This window comes from Emys orbicularis, chromosome 15, assembly GCF_028017835.1.
Source record: "Emys orbicularis isolate rEmyOrb1 chromosome 15, rEmyOrb1.hap1, whole genome shotgun sequence".
In the NCBI taxonomy this organism is placed as follows: domain Eukaryota; kingdom Metazoa; phylum Chordata; order Testudines; family Emydidae; genus Emys; species Emys orbicularis.
This window is the reverse complement of record NC_088697.1, coordinates 12,893,184-12,906,411: the sequence shown is the minus strand read 5'-3', so window position 1 is coordinate 12,906,411 and position 13,228 is coordinate 12,893,184. Positions and strand designations below refer to the sequence as shown.

At 48.1% G+C, this 13,228-nt stretch overlaps 1 non-coding gene and 1 pseudogene across 1 annotated transcript; both read right to left on the bottom strand.

Moving 5' to 3' along the window:
* LOC135889203 (uncharacterized) overlaps nt 1-13,228 on the bottom strand; it is a 407,029-nt pseudogene that overhangs the window by 251,518 nt on the left and 142,283 nt on the right.
* Nucleotides 1,345-1,426, bottom strand: TRNAS-UGA (transfer RNA serine (anticodon UGA)). Its single transcript has one exon. It is a non-coding gene; the product is annotated as a tRNA-Ser (tRNA).

The window sequence follows — 13,228 nt, the reverse complement described above, 5'->3', positions numbered from 1 at the left end:
CAAATTCTGTCGTTCGTAAATGTCCAGGTCTGGGAATGTCCCACAACAGCATTTAATGGGAAGCTGCCTCAGAACAGTTACACTGCACAGAGCTCCCATGGAGGATGGATGGGAATTAGTAACATTTTGAGGATCATTTGGGAAATTAGCCTTTGCTGACAAGGTTTGTCTCTGTTTCGATCTCACCTTCAGGTGTTATGTAGAGGGATCTTTGGCATATTTTTGCGAGCTTAATAACTATCTCCTCAACTTTATTTACTCAAATTTAAAAATTAGTGTCACCTAATTTTTGCATCTCCCTGTGAAAATACAACTGACCCGTGGGCTTTCTACCGGGTGCCATGATGTTAACGTTGGGGAATTCAGTCTCTGTACTTGTGGGGGGTGTTGCTTCTTTACAGCTGACTCAGAGCTTCCAGCCTCGGGCTGCCCCTGCCTCACTGCCAGGCACACCGGGCTGTTAGCTGCACCCACTGTCCTTGCCGGGGGCCCTGCTGAACCCTGGGGGCTGCACTGCAGTGCTGGGGTGACTCTGCAAGGGGAGACGCTGCTGTGGAGCAATGTGGAGCAGGGGCAGGAAGGAGCCGGGGTCACTAGTCACATTCTGACCTGCCCAATGTTCCACATTTGGGAATGGCCGAGAACAATTCTAAGGGGAAGGGGAATGCAGAGCAGTGACACTGGAGGTGCCCAGGCCTCCACTGGGGGCAGCGTGGAAATTCATAACGGGAAGAGCGTTTGCGAAATTAGTCGTCACTGACAAGATTTGTCTCTGTTCTTATTTCACGTTATGGTGTTATTTAGAGGGATCAGGACATAGATTTACTCTATTAATTAAACCCATACTTTATTTAATCAAGCCAAAAACTTAGTGTCACTTATTTTTTCTCTGTCCTAGCAAGAATGAATTGAATTCTGTGACTTTCTGGAAAGTGCAGAGAGATTAAATGTGGGGAATTCAGCCTCTGTCTTTGTGAGCTGATGTTTTCCTCTCACAGTTCAGTGCCTGCATTGAAATACTGGAGGGATCTAAGGGCTGGTGTACGCTGGGGACTTAACTGGCACAGCGACGTCTCTCAGGGTGTGAAAAATCCACACCCCCAAACCACATAGTTAAGGTGACCTAAGCCCTGGTTAGATCGTGCTAAATAAAAGGAAGAATTGTTCTGTCAATGCAGCTATTACAGGGATGGGAAAACCCCTCCAGACTGTCTACTCAAAAGTGTTATCGTAGTGTCACAGCAGCATTTTAAATGTAGACAGAGTGAAACTAGATCTGGCTCCAGTTTGCATTGTGGCTGCTCAGGCACTAAGACTACAGTAATGATAACAGTCAAGTGCTTCCGTAGTTGGCAGGATTTGAACCTGCGTGGGGCAACCCCAATGGATTTCAAGTCCATCGCCTTAACCACTCGGCCACAACTACTTGACATACAGCTGTTTTACTACATGATGATTCTGCTATCACTGAATTGTCACTTCAAATTGCTTACACAAGCTTCCCCAGCACACTCACGGCTGCGCATCAGTGTAAGTGTGTCCATGGCTGAACAGCGAGAATTCCCGCCCATTTCCCTTCCAACTGGAGGAGGATAGAGTGTGTTTGTGTTAACGACATTGCTGTAGCTTGTTGTTCATTCCCCAGGGTGACAATTCAGACAGTCCCTTTCCCATTCAAATCTCCAGCACATCATTCCAATAGCAGGGGGCAGGTTTTCTCTGGGGCACTGAAATATTTTAGGGGGTTGGTGCATGAACTCAGCCTTGCATTCCACCCTTGATGTTTCATGGACTAACAACAGCAGCAGAAAGAAAGAGCCAAGCCAATATCTCCCTGTCAGGGATGCAGGTACCACGTCCCCTCTGTCTGACCATTGCCATTGCAGGAGAGAAGGGTTCACTGGAATCAAACACCCTGGCTCAGACCAGAGACACAGGGAGGTTTTGCTGTCCATGGATTTGTGCAAAGGAAATTGTGTCTCTGTGTGAAATTGAGGTGGGAAATGAAACGTCCACATGGTGGCCCAATGCCCTGAGGAATGTGGGTGAAGGACTCGGGCTGAGAAATGATTTAACAGGGGTTTGTATCAACTTATTGGCCTGATTAAAAACTATGTCTAAAAGACAGCCATTGTTGTTAGTACTTGTACCTGTGTAGGGACACCCCAGTGGGTGTCAAGTCCATTGCCTTCACCAGGGGTAGTCGATTATTTTATCAAGATCAAAATTTCTTGGTCAAGGTCTAGACTCCAGAGAAAACAATACACTGATGATGATAATAAGAAGTATATACAATGATTTTGCAGTCACTATGGGCATAACTATGATGTGTCGTGTTTCACTCTTTATATCTGGCACCACTTCCTTTCCCTTTGGCCTTGTAGTTGACCAAGGGTAAAACTAAATATCCCTCAGATACCAGGGAGTGTTTGTGTTCATTCCTGCGAGCTACACAGGGGTTTGATTTTGCTGTTTTCAATCCTCCGGCTCTGCTGGGATAAGGAACAATTCAGGCTGTCACTGAACTGAAGGCGGAAGATCATTTTTTGATAGGGAGAGGGACTCCTCCTCTTAAAGGTGTTTGTCTGGCTGGCAGCCCTGGTTCCCAGGTTTCTCTTGAGGGAAGAAAGTTTCTATGCAAAATACCAAAACTTTTAAGGGAGAGGAGGGAAAGGCAATGGGCACAGGATGGGGCCAGCATGAACCTCAACATGGTTCTTTTATGTGGGATGACTCTGAACATTGACTGAACTCTACTCCCCTGTATTTGAAGAGATGTTTAGTTTTGCACTCCGGAAACTACCAGGCTGAAGCAGTTTAATGGATGGTGACACTAGGATTCAAGGGTTATTTAGTGTTGTAAAAAGTGTTAAAAACACTTAGCTTCAACTTGAGCTGCCTGTTATTAATGGCTGGTTTCCCCAGGTCAGAAAAGCCCTGGGTTCCCTCATGCCTCGGTGGGAACTAAAGGGAATCGTCCCATGCTGCCCTTAGCTCCAGGCTGATGTTTCCGGGGTGGAGGGTGGAATTGATTGGTTTGCTGTTGAGAAGGGAGCCAGGCCAGTTCTGGGGGAACGAGACCTTCCAGCATCTTCCCAGCCCAACCCAGGCTGCTGCCCTGCCCCAGCCTCTGTCCCCTGGGGGCCCTGCAGGTTTGACTCTAGAGCATGGAGGGGGCAGCAGCGGAGGCGAGAGGACAGACTGGGCTGGGCAGATGCTAGGAGCAGACACCAGAGGCCTATACTGGCTCCCTCTTCAGCACCGAACAATCAGTCCCCTCCCCCACCCCCGTGACAGCAGCCTGGGGCTAAGGGCAGCGCCCACTGGGGGTTTCTCTTTTGCGCCCGCTGGGGTGAGCAGGGACCTGGGGGTGTTTCTAGCAGAGCCGCTGGAACTGAACTGGGGAACCAGCTTTTAATAACAGGCAGCTCAAGTTCAGACGAATTTTGTTACAATTTTCTTTATAATACAAAAGAATTCACAAGTAACCGGGCAGCAGTTATTGCAACTCTTTTCTCCTGGTCTTCCCTGCCGTAGAAAGAAACGGCGCTTTGGCTTTTCATGATACAGGAGTCAGGGTCCTTCACTGTCCAGAATCAATGTGCACAGAAGCAGCCTGTTGTGTTTCATTTCTTAGCTTCTGGCGCCATTGTGTGGCCATTTCCTTCCCTCCTTCCTGTCCAAAGCACAGAGCCCAATTCCTCCAGGGAGAGGAGGACATCTTCCTTCTTTCCTTCCTGACCAGCAGGGCCGGCTCTAGGCACCAGCAAAACAAGCTGGTGCTTGGGGCGGCACATTTTTAGGGGCGGCACGGCCGGCGCCAGAATGCTGCCCCTAAAAATGTGCCCCGGCCGCCCTAGCTCACCTCCGCTGCTGCTGCTGCTCGCGCACCACGGCGCGCGAAACAGCTGATTCGCGCGCCGCTACTTGCCCTCCCTCCCAGGCTCTCAAGCCTGGGAGGGAGGGGGAGCAGTGGCGCACGAATCAGCTGTTTCGCGCGCCGCGGCCGCTCGGGGTCTCCCCCTCCCTCCCAGGCTCTCAAACCTGGGAGGGAGGGGGAGACTCCGAGTGGCCGCGGCACGGGCGCCGCTTCTCCCCCTCCCTCCCTCCCTCCTAGGCTTGAGAGCCTGGGGGGAGGAGGCAGGCTGGGGATTTGGGGAAGGGGTGGAGTTGAGGCGGGGCCGGGGGTGGGGTAATTAAAAAACGGGGGGGGGGGCAAAATTGTTTTTGCTTTGGGCGGCAAAAATCCTAAAGCCGGCCCTGCTGACCAGCCCCCTTCCTTGGAGAGCCCTTTGCTGGGGTCTGGATGGGGAACAGCCATTTTGAGGATTAATTTAACACCGTATTTGGTGTTGGTTCATAGATTTTACAGCCAGACTAGATCACTATGTACATCCGCTCTGACCCGATTCATAACAGAGTCCAGAGAATTCCCCCAGTGACTCCTACATCCCTCCCAACATCTTCTGGTTGAACGAGGACGGGTCATTCAGAAAGTCAGCGTGTTTGGATGTAAAGGGGTGAAATGATGGGAAAATTGACCCTTCTTCCTAGTTTAAATTCTGTAACTTCTACATTGGACAATAATACTCAGCTCTTCACTGGCCATGAATGAAAACCAGGTCTGCCGTATGAGAGACAATAATTCTACCGGAGAACCACAAATGTTCAAACTATTAAAATGTCAGCTCTGCATTACAGGCCACACTCACTGCTGGGGAGCTACACAGGGACAGGGCTGACGCTCAGAGGAGCTCTGCGTCTCTGGTCGAAATGGAATTATTTGGGCATTAATTCTATGGGGATGAAGGGGTTCTAGTTACCGGTGCCCTGTCCCTTTCAGGGATTGGAGCAATGCTGGAGAGGCTGACGGGCACGGAGCTGGGGAGCCGTGTGTGCGCCAAGGAGAGTTGTTGTGCTCTGGTAACACAGAGCAGGGGTGAGGAGTTTGTAAGCTGTGGTGTTTGTATAGAGATAAAGTTTACTAACCCCCAGGTTAAAAGCTGTTCCTGCTCTGTGGTATACATGGCCTTCTTTGTTGAGAGTACAGCTGCCTGGCTGAATATTTACCTACAGGGCAATGGGTTCCTAGTTCCAATCCAAGTGATCCCCTTTAAAAACTTTTTCAAATGAAAATCGATTTCCAGACCCATCTCCAGTATGTTCAGGATTTCGCTGAATGGGGGGGCTTGAAATGAATGTAAACACTCAGCATTTTCCTATGCAAATGTATAAAAACCTAGCAGAGCTGTCCAGCAGCTGAAATCAGTTCCAGTCCTCGGCGTCTCTAAGAGGGACACTCTGTATTTGAGGCGTGTGGGACACCTCTGGGATGATGACAGGTGAAAAAATGCTGGATTCAATGAAAGATGAGACCATAGGAGGGGAAGGTGAATGGCAGCACCACACAGGGTCATAACACTCAGACACGGGGCTTCACTGTCACTACCCCTGAGTCCCGTCCCCCCCGTCCCTGATTGTGCCCCTCAGCCTCGCTCCTGCCCTGGTCTCCAGCTGCTTCACAGACACACACCCCTGCTCCGCCCCTTGCTCAGACCCTGACCCCCTTTGAGGCCCCGGGAACAGCTTCAGCCCATGGTACTGACCAGCCTGCTTAGTCCTTGTGGCAGCAGCCAGCCAAGCAGCGCTCAGCGCCCTGCCTGCCTGCAGCCCCGGAGCTGCTGTTCTCAGCTTCAGCCAGGATCTGAAGGCAAGGAAAAGGCGGGCGAAGAGGGGCTACTCTCAGCACTGTCCTCCCCATGAGGCCTTTCAACAGGGCCTGGTCATTGCCCATGTTCACCACGTGCTGTGGGGTATGCACGCCTCGTCCCTTGTCACGGTGGGCAGCGGGCATGCTGATACCACAGTTACAGCCTACCGGAGTGTATTGGGTCTCGCCACAATGAGATTCAGGGGTAAGGCACTAAGCGGCAGCCCTCAGGTACAGGGCAGCATGGCCTAGTGGCCAGAGTCACCACCGCGGCCCTTGTGTTCAGAGCAGCGCAAACTAGCACCCAGAGTCCATATAGCAGCCCCCAGCTACAGGGCAGTGTGGTGTAGTGGCCAGAGTCCATCTAGCAGCCCCCCAGATACAGGGCAGTGTGGCCTAGTGACCAATACCCGGGAGGGGGATGGTGATGGATAGAAAAAAGACTGGATTAAATGAAAGATGAGACCAAATGAGGGGTAGGTGAACGAGCAGCTCGTCCAGGGCTCTAGTGCTCAGACACCCCAGGTCTAGGCAGCCTGCATCATGCTAGCTAGAGAGAACGGGCAAACAGGGACCCAGCCCTCTGCAATGATCCTCTCCTAGCAGAAGACTGCCTTGGAGAGGTAGGAGCTGGATTGGGAGTGGAGCATCCCTTGGGACAGAGGGCAGCTGAAGTCCCTCAGATGTATGGAAATCAGGCAATGCAGAATAAAAGGGTGTCACACCCCTCACAGCAGGGACCGAGGGGCAGCAGCAGCTGTTTGGGACTGCGGCCAGTATTGGGGAAAAGACAAGCAGATCCCCAGCTAATGTTACTCACCTGGCTCCATTGGAGTAAATGGGCCGGATCCTCAACCGATGTAAACTTGTTTATCTCCAGCAGCAACGACTTCCCTATTTTCCTGATGTCCCATTTAACAGCTAACTTCCCTGTTCAGGCTAAAATTTCTGTCAGTGGTTTTCAAAGTTCAGGTCGCCTCCATATAGTGCAATTTCTCTTTGTTCAGGTTGCGCTCTTTGAAACTATAGGAAAGGACATGAAAAATGCCCAGCTGCCTTTTCAGTGTGTGAGTCTCTGGGCGGGAGAAAAAGGCTGCTGTCTCTTACCAACAACTAGCAACGCGATGGGTCGTTGCTGGATGTGCAATGAGCACAAACACTCCTCACGCAGCCTCTCTTCTGCAGTAACCCCTCTGCATTTCTCCTTCCTCAGCCAGGCAGCCCCAGACTAGCTTGTCTCAGAGACACAGGCTGTTTGGCCCCCTGACACCTCCCCAGGGCCAGGTGACCCTTACATTCAGGAAACCCAGAAGGATCTGGGGGTAGCTCCTCTCTCAAAGGGGCTGGCAGGCTCAGACCAGGCCCCTAGGACTGTGGGTCAGTGTCTACTTATCTAGATGCCAGGAAAACCCACAGTCTGCTTGTGATGTTAGGTGGGGGAGGGTTCTGGGCCCAGCTGAGCTGCCCACCAAGGAGGGGGCAGAGGGGGCTGGGGCTTGCCTGGCTCATCTTGGGTTTTTAAAATGGAAGTCAGACTTTCAAAGCCTATAGCCCACAGATCTGGGCATTAAACCCTCCTCCCTGTGAAGGGATCCAAGGAGACTGGCAGTGGAAGGACAGAGGGAGTGTGGGTGGACAGACACATGGGCAGGGCGTGTGGTGAAGGAGAACTCCCTCGTCTGTATGTGAGGCAGACTGAAGGAAATGAATGGCTGTTACTCGTCAAATCCTAAACCCAGTGACACTCTGGAGGGAGAAAAACTAGAGTTTGTCATTAGAAGAAATTCAGACCAATGGGGAGCAATTAACCATAGAGCCAAAGGGTCATGCAGAGACTAGGGGTCTGGGAGGGGGAAGAAATCACCTAACTTCTTCCTGAGAATTCAGTGGGCTTTTCTTGTTCTTCTCCCTTTAATACAGACACTCGGGAGAGAGGTGGCAAAAAGTCACTCACAGGAGAATGACTTTTCCTTTGCTTCCTGCTTTTGCCAGGGCAGATGGGAAGGACATGCTCCAAAGCAAAACCCCAGAGCCAGCCACCTGAACTCTGGCCGAATCACAATGGGATCCAAGCTTCCCGCTTGCTCTGTTTGAGAGAAAGACAGATTCCCTCCTGGCAAAGGGAAAGGGTTGCCCAGGACAGTTGATTCTGCCTGGTCATCCTGCTTCTACAATTTTGGAATGAATGAACATGCCGTGGAGCCCTCGGGGTGCAAAGTTAAAATCCCTGGGAGATCTCAGCCACGGGCAGTGTGTGAGCAAGACGCTGTGAGATTTATGGTGAAAGAAGCCCCAAGAACAGCCAAGAGGCCTCCTGCTTCAGACACAAGTAGACTTCTTGAACATTTAATGTCCCCTCCCAAGCTGTGTTTAGGATTTTCTTGGGTTAAAGGATCCCTGGCCAAAGGGGATTTTTATTGTTTTCTTTCTCAGAGTTGAAGACTGGAATCACTTTGCTAGCTTGTTATTATCTAGCTGGCAGCCAGGGCCTACCCTACCATATCTGACAGCTTAGGTTCTTTGAACACTTTCACAGACCAAGGAGCACATATTCAATCATTTTGTAGGGCAGCACTTTAGAGTTACTCAGGTTTGGGGCTTATTCTTTTTAGCTCCTTTCCTGCCTGGATGTGACAGGTTTCATACACACATGCACGCGCTGAGCCCCATTGTAACACCGTAATAGAATATAAGGGTTGGGATATTTCCCAGTTGATAAACACAAAGATGGAAAAAGTAACAATAACATATTGAAATTGACAAGTGATTCTGCAGCTCTTTGGACTCACATGGAGTAGGAGCTAGAGGTGCAGTCAAGGACTCAGGCGATGGGGTCGCAGGCTCAGTACTCCATATTCACAAGCTTTTTCAGGTAGTAGGAGACAGGTCAAGGCTGGCACAGCCTGTTGTTGATGTTACGACTTCCTTTCCCAGAGGGATCAGTTTCGGGGTCCTGGAATGTCCAGCTTTCTTAGACAGGTGCTGGTACAAAAGGGTTTCCACTTTTACCTTGGTCTTTATGGTTGACGATTTCAGCTCACCCCACATTACGGTCACTCCCCTGAAGTCTCTGGGCAAATCATGTATGAAGTATGCCTTGATTACAGACAACATGGCCTGATCCATTTCAAGTGAGGCAGACTTTGGGTTAGTGGCAGTTTGGAAAAGTCCCACATAACCCAAACGTTTTCTTAACATATTGGTTGTTGTGAACCACCTGCAATCTGGAGATGTGAACCCCAAAGAACTAAAAAATGAAAGAAAACCAAGGACAGTTTGGAGGGGGTTTCCATAGCCTGGCTTGATGGTTAAAAGGCTGAGTTGCAATAGCTGGATTCCTCAAAAGGGAAAAGGGTTTTCACTTCCCATAAAAATAATGGGTGGCCAAAAAAAAAAGAAAAAAAAAAGTATCTATTGCCACATGCATCCATTGCCATTCTTAAAAAGTACCCTGGACATCTAGTTACACATTATGCATCTTCGCTTTGCAGAGAAGGGGGGAACTCAGCTGGGGGGGCTTAGGGCTCTGGCCAAGTGGGGGGGCCGTGGGCCAAAGGGGGTGGAGCCGGGGGCTAGCATCCCCAAAGGAGGGCTCCACCCACCACCCATGACCCCATCACATCCTTCTCTATCTCAGATATCATATTGCCTGTATATAAATCCATGGTAGGCCCACATCTTTAATACTGCATGCAGTTCTGGTCACCCCATCTCAAAAAAGATATATTGGAATTGGAACAGGTTCAGAAAAGGGCAACAAAAATGATTAGGGGTATGGAATGGCTGCCGTATGAGGAGAGATTAATAGACAGGGACTTTTCAGCTTGGAAAAGAGATGACTAAGGGGGGATATGATAAAAGTGCATAGACATCATGATTGGTGTGGAGAAAGTAAATAAGGAAGTGTTATTTACCCATAACACAAGAACTAGGGATCACCAAATGAAATTAATAGGCAGAAGATTTAAAACAAACAAAAGGAAGTATTTTCTCACACAACACACAGTCAACCTGTGGAACTCCTTGCCAGAGGATGTTGTGAAGGCCAAGACTATAACAGGGTTAAAAAACAACTAGATAAATTCATGGAGGGTAGGTCCATCAATGGCTATTAGCCAGGATGGGCAGGGATGGTCTCCTGTAAAACTGTGACATACCAGGATACAATCCAGACTAATGAGCAGCGGTGTCACCCCTGCCCCCAAACCCTGGGTGACTTAAAATGCCTTGATGAAATAGATCCCACCTAGGCCACTCACAAATAGCCTTCCAGCATGAAAGACTCACCCTGAGTGTCTGTGTGCAACTGCAGCCTGCCAGCCACACTTGGGTTACACTCTGCCTCTCCCCAGCCTTGGTTATACTGCACGGTAACCCCCCAACACACTCCCAGTCCCAGATTTCCCCCAGAAATGTATGTCCTGTACTGCCCAGCCCTCTCCTGGACAGCACACAATATTTGAAGACCAATAAACCTTTAAGAGAATAATCTGTCAGTTTATTATTTCAAATAGCGACTCAGAAACTTCAGTTTAAACACACTGGCTTATATAAAACAGGAAAGTTTAATAACTACAAAGAGGGATTTTATGAGAGTACAGGAAATGAGGCATAAAAGTCATAAATGGTTTCAAGAAAAATAAAGATAAAATGCTTACTAACATATTCCTAAGAAATTATCTCAGTTTCAAAGCAGATTTTTCTCAGCAGATGCTTCAGTAGTCTTACTGACCAAACTCTTTCGGTCAGGACCCCTCCATCAAAGCTCAATGGTGGTGTCATTTTGTCATCTCAGATGCAGAGAATGCAATGGGTAGGAGAAGCAAGGGATGTTTTGGGGGTATCTGCCCCTTCTTTTTATAGCCCTGTCCCCACTTTGAGAAGCATTTCCAGCTGGGAGCAAGGCTACAGGCAATCTGTGTGGAAGGGAACTCCATACTGGTTTTTTTGCCCCTGCCACCTTTCCTGCCAAAGAATGGGCACTTAGCAGGTAATGGTCCATCAGCCTTCTTTACACCTGGCTGAGGCATCAACTGCCCTTTGTCTCTGAGGAACTGTTTTCACCACTCCCCAGATTTATCTGGGTAGCTGTCACAGAGTCCCCGGGCGATGATCTGGAACTGCTCCCCACAAAGCCAGTCAGGACTTTGGGGAGCCTTCTCTCCCTCGGAGCAGACCGTCTTCAGGGCAAGAAGCTTACATGGCTTCACCTCCTGGGTCTCTCCTGGGAGCATTCAGCATATGCCCCTCCGTGCGCTTCCCACAGCGAGTCCGCCCAGGTGGGGTCCTGGGGAAGCCAAAGGGTTCTGCACCCCCCACTTCGCATTCAGACGTGACTCTCGGCCAGCCAGTAAAACAGGTTTATTAGATGACAGGAACACGGTCTAAAACAGAGCTTGTAGGTCCAGTGAACGGGACCCCTCCGCTGGGTCCATTCTGGGGCCCAGCCAGGCAGACCCCCGTCTGCCCTCCCTTCCAGTCCCCAGCTAGTTCCAAACTCCCGTCCAGCCCCTCCTTCTCTGGGCTTTGCCTCTTTCCCAGGCCAGGAGGTCACCTGATCCCTTTGTCTCCAACACCTTCAGTTGGCACCTTTGCAGAGGAGGGGCCCAGGCCATCAGTTGCTAGGAGACAGAGTGTCGGGCATTTATGTACATTGGCCCTTTGCTCTGCAGCAACCATACACCCTTATCCCACCACCTAGATACTTAAGAACTGCATAGGGGAAACTGAGGAAAACATTAAGAACAGTCCCACTTCGTCACAGTAGCATTCTATTAGGCATGATTTCAGCTTGTTTTTATTACTTCACATATAACACTGATATGTGTATTTTGCCATGATATTGTTGATTAGCAAATGATGAATTTTAAATGGTATCCGAGAAGACATGCCTTTTACAAAAATTACTGCATTAATGTGTAGGGTGTGAACACAGGGGTATAGTTTGTCACAAGAGCCTGGGTCACAACTGCCTTGGGAAACAAATACATGGGCCTTTTGCCCAGTTCCTAGTCACTTACTGTGGAATTCTCTCCCCAGATCATCTGAGACAATATTGACCTTAAATAATTGAACAACACTGTGATTGTATTCAGTTATTTCAGTTAGTTTCACAATTTGGGGTGTGCTGTTGTTCATCATTTCAGATGGGAGATATAAAAACAGTTAGTAACACGTCCAATAGCTTGCAGTATTATCTCCTGTTGACTGAACTGAACTTGAAGTTTCTCCATGTCATCATGGAAGGGGTAGGGGAAAAGCAAAAATAAAATACGAATTCCCCAATAAAATTCCCCCGAAAATCTAAGCTATAGTCTGGCGAATCAAACTAACATCTGGTTATATGACCAAATGACCCTCAAAAACAAAAACAAACAAACAAACAAAAAAACCATCACAGAGGTATAAGATTCACATAACCAGAAATTAAGTTTCTAATTTCATATAACTAGAAATTCCAGAGCAGGTTAAATGTGATGACTCAGAATCAAGACAAGAGTCTCCCATTGCATTCTCCTCTGAGCCGTTCAAACCTGCTTCACTCATTACTATTGAATTTTATTTAGGGCTCTCAATTAATCACAGTTAACTCACACGATTAACTCAAAAAAATGAATCACGATTAATCGCACTGTTAATTGAAATGTATTAAATATTTTTGGATATTTTTCTGTATTTTCAAATGTATTGATTTCAATTACAATGCAGAATACAAAGTGTGCACTGCTCACTTTATTATATTATTTTTTATTACAAATATTGGCACTGTAAAAATGATAAACAAAGAAATTGTATTTTTCAATTCACCTCATACAAGTACTGAAGAGCAATCTCTTTATCATGAAAGTGCAACTTACAAATGTAGATTTTTTTTGTTACATAAAGCACTCAAAAAACAAAACAATGTAAAACTTTAGAGCCTACAAGTCCATTCAGTCCTACTTCTTGTTCAGCCAATTGACAAGACAAACAAGTTTCTTTACATTTACAAGACATAATGCTGCCTGCTTCTTATTTACATCACCTGAAAGTGAGAACAGGTGTTTGCATGGCACTTTTGTAGCCAGAATTGCAAGGTATTTATGTGCCAGATATGCTAAACTTTCGTATGCCCCTTCATGCTTCGGCCACCATTCCAGATGAGATGCTTCCATGCTGATGACGCTCATTCAAAAAATGCATAAATTAAATTTGTGACTGAACTCCTTGGGGGAGAATTGTATGTCTCCTGCTCTGTTTTACCTGCATTCTGCCATATATTTCATGTTATAGCAATCTTGGATGATGACCCAGCACATGTTGTTCATTTTAAGAACACTTTCACTTCAGATTTGACAAAACGCAAAGAAGGTACCAGTGGTGAGATTTCTAAAGATAGTTACAGCACTCGACCGAAGTTTTACGAATCTGAAGTGCCTTCCAAAATCTGAGAGGGATGAGGTGTGGCGCATGCTTTCAGAAGTCTTAAAAGAGCAACACTTCAATGCAGAAACTACAGAACTGAACCACCAAAAAAGA